The 11,356-nt window shown below is 26.5% G+C and overlaps 1 long non-coding RNA gene across 1 annotated transcript; it reads right to left on the reverse strand.

The window, feature by feature from the left end:
• Positions 1-6,184: 6,184 nt before the first annotated feature.
• LOC147909742 (uncharacterized) lies at positions 6,185-10,760 on the reverse strand. The gene is made up of 3 exons (XR_015545258.1): positions 10,575-10,760; positions 8,959-9,383; positions 6,185-8,536 (listed from the first exon to the last, which is right to left on the reverse strand). It is a non-coding gene; the product is annotated as an uncharacterized LOC147909742 (long non-coding RNA).
• Positions 10,761-11,356: the final 596 nt, after the last annotated feature.

Consider the following 11,356-nt stretch of genomic DNA (forward strand, 5'->3'; position numbering starts at 1 on the left):
AGGAGCAAAATCAGAATTAGAAGAAAAAGCCTTCATGAAAGCCAGTAGCAGACAACTAATTTGAGAGAGGAAGAGGAGAGGGCAGAAGAAAGGTTTTGAAGAGTATTAGGAAATTTTTTGGCAATAAATTTTCGAATTGGTATACAGTTTAGACTTTTTGCACTTTTTGCAGTGGAATATAACATGGTTGATACTCTGATACGGGCAGGATTGGTAAAAAACGTGTTCTTTTTTTTAAACAAAATATTTTTTTTTGTTTAAAACATGTTTTTAATATTTTATATATGTTTTAAACAATTTTAGAAAAAAATCATGTTTAAAACAAAAAAAATATCTTTTAAATATATATTTAATACATTTTATTATAACATTTTTACTTTCAAGTATTTTGAAATATTTCTGAAGAATATTTTAGCATTTATAATTACACCTACTTCCTCATTTTTCTTAAACTTGAGCGTATTATCACATGAATATAAGTATATTTGAATATGTTGTTTGCTATTTAACATTTTATTTGACTCTAGATATTTTAAGTTATGCAAATTTAAACAAGCATGGCATTTTGCTAATGTGGTCCTTTATGCGTATTGATTACTCACGATTTCTTTTTTGAGTTTTTATTTCAAAATAATTATTCTTTGAACAAATTGTAGTTTTAATATTAATCTATAATTTATGTTACTATAGATTTTTATAGGCTGCCGAGCTGCCTATAAAAATACAAGTTGTTTGGAAAATAATGATAAATCTTTCGTATAGGGGCAGAATGGATTAAACTGAAAAGAAAAAAATTGCAAACCATTTTGCAATTTTCCCAATAGATGATTAACAAGATATTAATTGATAAAATTGGTCTTCAATAATTTTTACTCAAATACTATTAACTTTAAAAAAAAGCTGCAAAAGAGAAAAATTGTTTATTTTCTTCTCATAGAACTCTACGAATTTTTTCAGAATTTTTTATCAACTTTTTAGTACTGCATTTTCTCATTTTTAACATAAAAAATATGGTATTAAAAAATTCTGAAAAAATTCTTAAAGCTCTATAAAAAAAAATAAACAATTTTTGTCTGTTGCAGTTTTTCTGTAAAGTTAATAGTATTCGAGTAAAAAATTATTGAAGACCAATTTTCGGCAATTTTTAGCAATTAATATTTTATTTCTTGTTAATTATTGCGAAAATTGTAAAATGATAGGAGGATTTTTCTTCTCAATTTAGTCCATTCTTCCCTATGTGAAAGATTTATCATTATTTTTCAAATATCCTATATACATAAAGTTATATGAACACATTTGTATACATGCATATATTCTGCAATACACTACTTTTGCTAATTTTATAACCAAAATACTGTTTTCTAAACTAACTTTTTAACATTATTCTTATGGAAGGCTACATTACCATCCATATTTCTCTTCAATTCGCCATTATGCAATGTCGCTACATTTTTATTAATAGTGTTCTAAGTAATAAATATTTCATAATTTTGAGTCCAGAATCGATTCAACAATATTTTAATAAATGTAATTGTAGTTTTAAACTTGATAATTACATTCATTAAAATATTCATTATTAACCAAATAAAGTTATTGTGTAAAATGTAATTGAAATATCACCTTCTCCTCTACTAAATAGTTATTAAAAACACATTTTTTAAAAATAACACATTTTTTAAACATTTGTTTTACATTGTTAAAAAAAAGCATGTTTAATTTAATCTGATGTTTGAAACATGATTTAAACATTTGCTTAAAAAAAAAGTTTTAAAAAAAACAATCCTGGATATGGATCTGCAGGGACAAGCCGGCGAATTAACAATATTAACTCTATAAAGGCTCTCAATAACATTCACATAATTTGATCTGAGCCGATTGATAAGCATGATTTTTTCTGTATTGAGCATTGTTTTGTGAAACCAAATTTTTTTTGGAGACTGTTTGGAATCACGAAACGATTGGTTCTTGCTTTAGATTTTTTATGAATTTAAATGAACTAATGATATTCAATCAAATTTTACAATAATTGCAAAACTGCTTTCTTTGCTGAATGCAGCAGCCAACGCCTAACCATATCCTATCATGTACTAATAAATTCAGATTACCTAATTGCGATCGTATTAAATAAATGAACAATAAATAATAATAATTAAAATAGACTTTTAATTTTTTAAATACAAAAAATTAATAAATAACAGAGCTAATGAGAGCCAGTGCGGATAATCAAGTGCAACTAGAATTTGTAGATTAAAAAACCTACAAAACTTGCGCTTCATTATCTGCACTGGCACTCATTAGCTCTGTTATTTATTAATTTTTTGTATTTAAAAAATTAAAAGTCTATTTTAATTATTATTATTTATTGTTGTAGCCCTGTTATTTGTTAGTTATTGTATTTTAAATCAACAATATAAGAACTCGCAATTTCCGAGCAAGTTGCCCTTCCGAATATTCAGAATTTATCTTTATATATATCTTTCAAAAAATTAGATTGGTGTTACACACCAATCCACTTCGTTCAAATCTTCGTCTTTTTTCTGGCCAATATTCTGACATAATATGTCAGAGATGTCGAAAATACATACGATAACACAAATTTTCTAAACCAATGTTTAATGAAATATTGAAATGTGGAATGAAAATACTAACAACAATTAGATCGTACTTACTATTAATTATTAACTTGCGATTATATTATAAAACTTATTAATATCGTGATAAAAAGTCATTAATACATTTACGACAAGACTTTCATCGCATTTAAGATAATTATCCCGATAATTTGATCAAGGTCCCTCCACGTTGTGATAAGGTTAGTATCCAATACGAAAAAGAAAAAAAATCTTCTTCATAGAAAAGCGAACTTATATTCTGATTTCACGTCAAATTCATAAGATCCATTTGCAAAAAAAAAGTTAAGCAACCCGTCAAACACCAGCGGTCTTACTACAGAAGGATGTGAATTCCAAATCTTTCAGACCACTTATGATAGAAATAATTTTGGTAGTATCTTAATTACATTTTTATTGCATTTTTAATATCAAAATTTACAAGGAAATTATATGTTCTGCCACACATTATTACAAATCATCTCCTATTAAAAATAAAAAGATAAAATGATTTCCTTATGGAATGGTGGCTTACGAAGGAATATATTTAATAGTAATAAAATACATGCATTATTGTAATTTTTTATATGTATGAATACAAAAGTATCTCGGGTACCAACTGTTCGAGATAAATCGAACTTGATAATAACGAGATTTTAAAGAACTAAGTATGCTTTCTGAAAAATTTGTTATTATATATAAAATTTAACAATCTTTTTTTTCTGCATTTTCCCAAAATTTTAATTATTAATACCTCGCTAATATAAAGGTATCCATTCGACTTATCTCGAATTTTTTGTATCCACACATTTTTAATTAAATTCATGTAATCACGATATCATTGATAAAAGAACATAAGATATTTTGATAAAAAAATTATCTAAATCGACAAAAATCAAAATTTGTCAAATATAATCTCATAATATATCAGCATGTATTTTATCATAGAAAAGTATATAATATACATATAAATTAATAATTAACAATATTCTGGAATGGCGGGATGTCTCCAATACCTAAAAATGATTTTAAAATAACAGTTAAAAAATTAAATATATACATTCGTAATCATATTTTTTTGTTAGAGCAATCTTCGAAAAATAAGCAAATTATTTGCATAAAGCTTAAATTTATTTACTTAACAATTTAGATTTAAAAAAATAATCATTATATGTATATCCATACATTAATTATATAATATTAAATTCGTATTGTTATTAAGATATAGTACTATTACTAACATTATTATTACTAGTGGGAGAACATTTAATAAAACAAAAAAAGCGACGAAAATTGTATATTAAAGTATACTACTAAATTAATTTCCAATATAACTTGATTTTAAAATATATAGCATATAATTGTCTGACTCGTTGATAAAATTATTACTTCCAGTGCAAGACGAGAAAACTCGAGATTAATTTCGATACTATTCAAGAATTTCTAACAAGATACCAAACTAGACTTTGCGAATGGACTTTACCGAAAGCGACGAGGAATAAATTTGCATATGATATTCCAAAAATAATTTCGACTTTCTATCGGTACAAATCACGCATTCACTGCATCAACATAGCATCCACTTGACGCGAGGGACAGCGATGAGGCTTTCGTACATAATAAATTAATCATTAATATTTGAAATTCTTTAATGTCAAAAATATAAATGTAAAAAACAAACAAGAAATTAATATTTAACCTATATTACCTCAGTCAAAACTCGAATCTTTACTGACTTATTTAATAAATTAAATAGACGGAAAATTGACGATTATTTTAAACATCAAATTTTTAATTAAAAGTCACTTAAAATTATTAATGACTTTTTCATATTTACAATAAAATCCAAATTAAAAAAAATTTTTTTAATTAAACATCTATCAAATTCGTTAAATTAATAAACAATTTTTGTTATCATATGGTTCGTCGATTTCGTGTAATTTACATCAATAAAGGAACAATAAATTTGATTTACTACGACAAGATAAATGCTATCTGTATAGAATAGATATATTTAATATGAATATATAAACATTCCAATAAATGTATAATTTAAATTAGTAATTATTGCGGAAATTACAAAAATAAACATGATGGCATTTATCTGGACATAGTTCACATAAATTTTATATTACGTATGTAATATTATTATATATATATATATATATGTATATACATACATACATTTATTTATGATAAAATTAATTACAATATTAATGCGTATACATACTTTGTATACATATAGAATTTTATAATATTATATTAAGTTTAATTTCAGAGAAGCTGAAAATTCAATGAAATTTAAAATTATATATGATATATAATCATATTTGACAATTGAGTTGTTGACAATTAAATAAAATTTAAGATTAATTAAAAATTTTATTTAATTTTTAATCTTTTCTTTGCAACTATCAAGTACGTACACATGATGTCTATGTATCCTTATCTACATATTATATAATTTATTAGTTAGATTTATTATATAATATTTTTTTAGTTTAATTATATTTATTTTTTAAAACAAAATTTAATTACCCGATCGCGAAATCTATTTAAGTGTCATTTTATTTATAATAATTTAATTTTTCAATTTATCTACATTTATTGTCTTTACCTATACAGTCCCTATCTATCCATATACTTGTCCTACATAACCGTATTTTCATTTATTCGTGCCTATTCGCGTATCCTATCTCTGTTCGTATATTTCTACTTCCTACATTACTTCATTAACGTGTAACACCGCGAATATAATACGTTAATGACTGTGTTCAGCAGAGAAAGCAGCTTTGCAAATGTTGTAAAATTCTTCAACACGATTGGTTCTTGCTTTAGGTTCTTTATGAATTTAAATGAACTAATGATATTAAATCAAATTTTTACAATAATTGCAAAAGTGTTTTCTTTGCTGAATGCAGCAGCTAATGCCTAACCATGTCCTATCGTGTACTGATAAATTCAGAGAGATTACCTAATTATGATCGTATTAAATAAATGAGCAATAAATGATAATAATTACAATAGACTTTTAATTTTTAAAATACAAAAAAATTAATAAATAACAAAGCTAATAAGAGCCATTGCGGATAATGAAGAACAACTAGAATTTGTAGATTAAAAAACCTACAAAACTTGCGCTTCATTATCTGCACTAATTCTCATTAGCCCTGTTATTTATTAATTATTGTATTTTAAATCAACAATATAAGAACTCGCAATTTGCGAGTAAGTTGCCCTCCCGAATATTCAGAATTTATCTTTATATATATATATATATATATATATATATATATATATATATCTTTCAAAAAAATTAGATTGGTGTTACACACCAACACCCACTTCGTTCAGATCCTCGTCTTTTTTCTGGTCAATATTCTGGCTTAATATGCCAGAGATCGACAACAAGGAGAAATATTCCTTTTTGCTGCCGACTAAAAGCGTAAAATTTTACGCCTTTGTATGATGCGCGAAACACGAAACGCGTCGCGAAGGGGCCATTATATTAATCAAATTGATTAAATATTAATTATCAATAATAATAATTTTATTAATACATGTGTGTGACTAAATTTATTCTTTATTCGTGTCTATTCGAAACTAAAAATATAAGTATTTGACTAAAAATAAATCTAAATTTAAAAAATCTCTATGAGGGATATTTTCAACATTTTGATTTTATAAATCTCAAATATTGTGAAATTAGATCAAATTTCTTAATATAAATTTTACACAATATAAACAACAAAACTTCAAATTAAATATAAACCGGAAATTACTAAATCGATTACTATTCCATAAAATTTAAAGCCCATGTACGTATTCTTAACGATTCGAACGATTCGTTGCTGAATCTCATCTCAAAACATGCAGAGAGATAAGAAATTCAGATAAATGATGTAAGATCCAAAAGGGAGATAATTTTCCCTTACATTAATAAATATCGTATATCGTTTATGTTTTAAATTAATACAATCATTTTCTGCATAATTTATTCTTTCAAAATTAAGTACTTTAAAAGATGCAAATTTCCGAACACGATTTTTTAAAATAATTATAAGATAAAATTCTTTTATTTCTTGACACAATGAACCTATGCTGGATCTTACATCATGTTACTATTTTGACTGGTATAAAATCCAGTTACTACATATGGATAAGTTATAAAAGTTTAGGTGTATTTAGGTAAATTATAGTAACAATTAATAATCATAAAATATTTTTTATAAAAAAGCGAGATTAATAAATTATACTAAAATATACGACAAATGCGCTACATTAAAATATCTGTTATTTCACTAGTAAGAAGTATACAAATAATAAGTATGAAGCAATACAAAGAATATCTTTGAAAACAGTATGCATTATATACATATATGTATATGTATACTTGTATTGCTTTTCTTTGCAACCACTTAAATAAAATTTAATCCTGAATGAATATTTGAAAATAGGTAGAAAGAATAATAAAACAATAAACTTATTGTACTGTAACAAACACTGTTCTATATTATAATATCTATAGACAAAAAAAAACAATTTCATTTACTCTAATTACTTTTTATGTACCATATGTGTGTTCTTTATATTTTTTAATTTACTGTATTTCATTTAATTATTTAAAAAATACGAATACTTTATTAATTTTTGTTTTTACTTCCAAATGCGTTAAGACGTAATATACAAGGTGTTTGATAATTCTGTTGACAACGCTCGTAGGTACTGCGGACTAAACTGAGTCGAAAAGTCTTGTATCATTTTGCAATAATTAACAAGATATTAATCACTCAATATTGGTTTTCAATAATTTTTTATTCAAATACCATTAACTTTACAAAAAAACAACAAGAGACAAAAATTGTTAATTTTCTCCTTATAAAGTTCTAAAATTTTTTTCAGAATTTTTTAATATCGTATTTCCTCACATGTTGGTAAAAATACTTGCCAATGAAAAAATGCAATACTAAAAAGTTGATAAAAAATTCTGAAAAAAATCTTAGAGCTCTATGAGAAGAAAACAAATAATTTTTGCTGTTTTTCTGTAAAATTGACAGTACGATCAATAGATCATCGCAATAGTAACAAGATATTAATTATTTAATATTCGCTACTATTTAATAATTAATATCTTGTTACTATTGCGAAAATTGCAAAATGGTAGAGGACTTTTCGACTCAGTTTGGTCCGTTCTACTTGCCCACACGAGCGTTATCAGTACAATTATCAAACATCCTGTATATATTTTAATATAAAACATATTTAAAAAACCGATTACATAGAATCAACCTTTATTATATTTTTAAAATTGAATTATTTGGTATCAATCAAATTGAATTACATACAACTGAGATTAAATTACGTAATATATATATATATATATATATATATGTATATTTTGTGTGTGTGTGTGTGTGTGTGTGTGTGTGTGTGTGTGTGTGTGTGTGCACATATACATATATAAAATATATTCGTGTTAACATATGAATTTAGAAACAACATTTGAGCCTTTAACATTGTAATTTTCTTGAATGAAATAGTTCTACTTTATTGTTTCAGTTAAATTAATGACAGATTGGATAAGAGTAATGGCGACTTTTATGAAAGATTAAAAATAACTTAAATTAAGTGTAATATATTATAAATTTTACAGTGCATGTACAATAAAATAAGAAGAAGCATCCAGAATTAAATTTATTCTAATCTGTTCTAACTTATCCACTTTAAGGTAACGGATGCATGAAATGCTACATATACATTTATAAAAAATATACAGGTATATTTTTATTAAATTGATGCATATATGCATCTGTAGATATATTAATAAAATCATCACGCATTCGTTACCTCAACAAAAACATCAATTCATCACTCACCAATTTGATGCGCAACAGCGGAGTTTCATCTGCATCGTCGCTACGATGATTCTGTAACAAAAAGAATATAAAATCTAAATTAAAACAAAGCAAAAAAATCAATTAATATTTAAAAAAATATTTAATAAACGTAATTCTCTTGAAAATAATCACATAATTTTCAAAATATTTTTACAAGCATCGAATTTTTTAATTTACTATTCACTTACATGTTTATAAAAATAATTATATACTCGAAAAAATGTTATATAATGGACATTACATATATAATTATATACAAACATTTTTTATATAAAACATTTTTTCCCGGGCATTATCTAAAAAAATCTAAAAAATACATAGATATTTATAAAATTTCAAAATAATTTTAAGATCATTCTTTTTTTCTAATTATTATTTTTAAGTCATTGTAAAATAAAGCGAATAAATAGACAAAAGATATTGATTTTACAATAGCAAAAAAAGATATTTACCGCAAGGTTGCTCCGCCGAAGCCCGATGCCTCTCCCAGACCTCCTCCTCCTCTCAAAGTTGGGGTTGACACATCCTCTCGCACTGGACACTCGCGAAAAACACTCGCGAATAATGGACTATAATCGCGCGCGGACTATAACTTGAGTCCGATTACTTGAACGGCACTCCCGAATAAACGCGCGACGCGACGAACCGGCTGCGGTTCGTTCATTTTCAAATAAATCGGCGACGAGGGTACGTTAGCTTCCCCGTTGGATTTTTACACGAAGAGAACGATTTCAATCAATATCTAAAAATTATCTAGATATATCATTCAGATCCGAAAATTTTTAGATTTGAGAAAAACCGTTCTTTTCGTATAAATATCCTCTGGGTACTGAGCCCTCCCACCACGTCAAGGTGTACCCGTGAGAGGGAAGATAATCTGAAAAATATAATATATAACTATTATATAGATAAAAGGGTTGAATCTTTTATTTATAGATGATGTCTGTAAAATATGAATAGAGTCAATGAAATGGCTAATTAATAAAAAAGAGAAATGTTTCTTTTATCGATAATAATAGTTTATCGATAATAATAGTTTCAAAAAATTACGTTCAATTTTTAAACGGATCGTATAATGGAAGGTGCGCAAAAACAAAAAAAGAATTAAATTATTAAACTATATTAATTCTGAAAGCAGGAATTGCGTTATTTGCATGAGAGTACTATTCATATTAACGTAGCTTTTTTATGACTCGTTTGATACTGTTCGTACAGACAAATGCGGCCGTGTCGCGTGCCGCTCTTCTTCACATTTCTTTTTGAAACATACAATAAAATCGCAAAAAATGCTAGATATATAATAAGAAATGTTGTATTTTATAAATATTCACGTAATACGATTACTAGAATGATTAATTATTCATAAAATACAACGTTTCGTATTATATTTAGCATTCTTCGCGATAAGATTTTAAAAAATAATGTGAAAGAATCGCACGCGACACGGCCGCATTTGTCCGTACGACACTACCTATTTCCAAGAATCTCAGTAAGGGACGCGCAGTAATTACGCCTAAACGTAAACATGACGCGCCGCTCCGTGCCACCCCGTACCATCCTCAACACAAGGTCGCGCCAACCGTCTAACTGCCGAAATAAAACGAATATTACGAATATTACGAATATTACGAATAAGTAAAATAATACATTCTTCCCATTTTTAATGATTTTCGATTAATAAAACGATTATTTCTAATTTTAACGGTGCGAGTCGTTTAATGCGATATCATAATTATATTGCGATATACCGAGGAACATATTTGACGTTTATTTTATAATTTTAAATATCAATTTTTCGTATCAATTACAATGTAATGCTGACAAAAGGCAAGAAATAAAAAGAGATTCTTATTAGCGTGGTCTTCCTTACATAACTGCTCACGTGAAATAATTTTAACATCCCAATATTATATCTCAATTTTAGAATAATAGCATGCATCTAACAATAAGAATCTTATTTTTATTATTAGTTATCATACATCCGCGAACGCACGAAATATTTAAAATATTCATGAACTGCGTATGTGAGTAATGAATCTTAGAAATAAAGGGAAAAAGTGCATACAACCTATAATCCTTTTCAATCCTTAATATATTCCTTAGTTTTAGGCAACCTTATGTAATTCGCGTTCGTAGATATTGCTGTTAATTAATGCGACACGCGGAGCGACTCGAAAACACGTGCGTCTCCCACCGAGATCGCCTAGCGAATGCCGAAGTGATGACGATCGACCACCGCACCTTGCCCCCCTACGCCTTCGCTCCGCGTCCCACCGCTTTTCGTCGCCAGTGACCCCCTTCCCCTACCGAGCTTTTCGCCAGATGTTTTTAGATTTCACCCAACTATCGCGTATGAAAAATATTCAACGATTTATTCAATTATATTTTTCATATTTTACATGATTTTGACAAACGGATATCGCCGTACATTTCGCGTTTTGCTTTGTGGCATCTCGGGCACAATCCTATATTATTTGCATGGTTCTCTTAAACGAATTAGTAATTATTCGCGTGAGATATTTTTAATATTTTCAATAATTCTCAATTTTCATAATTCTTTTTAATGATCCATACTTCAATAAAGATTGATAAAATATTCTATATATGTTCTTTATATAAAGATAAACGCAAAAAATCTTAATAAAATGAAACAATTTGTACTAAATACAGGTTTGGTTAAAACTACTAAATATCTTGTTAATCGTTATTTAATTTTTCAGTTAATAAATTAATTTAAGACACTCTACTTTTACTGCAAATTATTCTGTGTTTCAGAAATTCTTTAAACGTACGTATGATAAAATATAAAATAGATTTCGGAAACTTATTTAAAATATTAAATGAGTCAGA

The sequence above is a fragment of the Acromyrmex echinatior genome, chromosome 5 (genome assembly GCF_024713525.1).
Source record: "Acromyrmex echinatior isolate Ae372 chromosome 5, ASM2471352v2, whole genome shotgun sequence".
NCBI lineage: Eukaryota > Metazoa > Arthropoda > Insecta > Hymenoptera > Formicidae > Acromyrmex > Acromyrmex echinatior.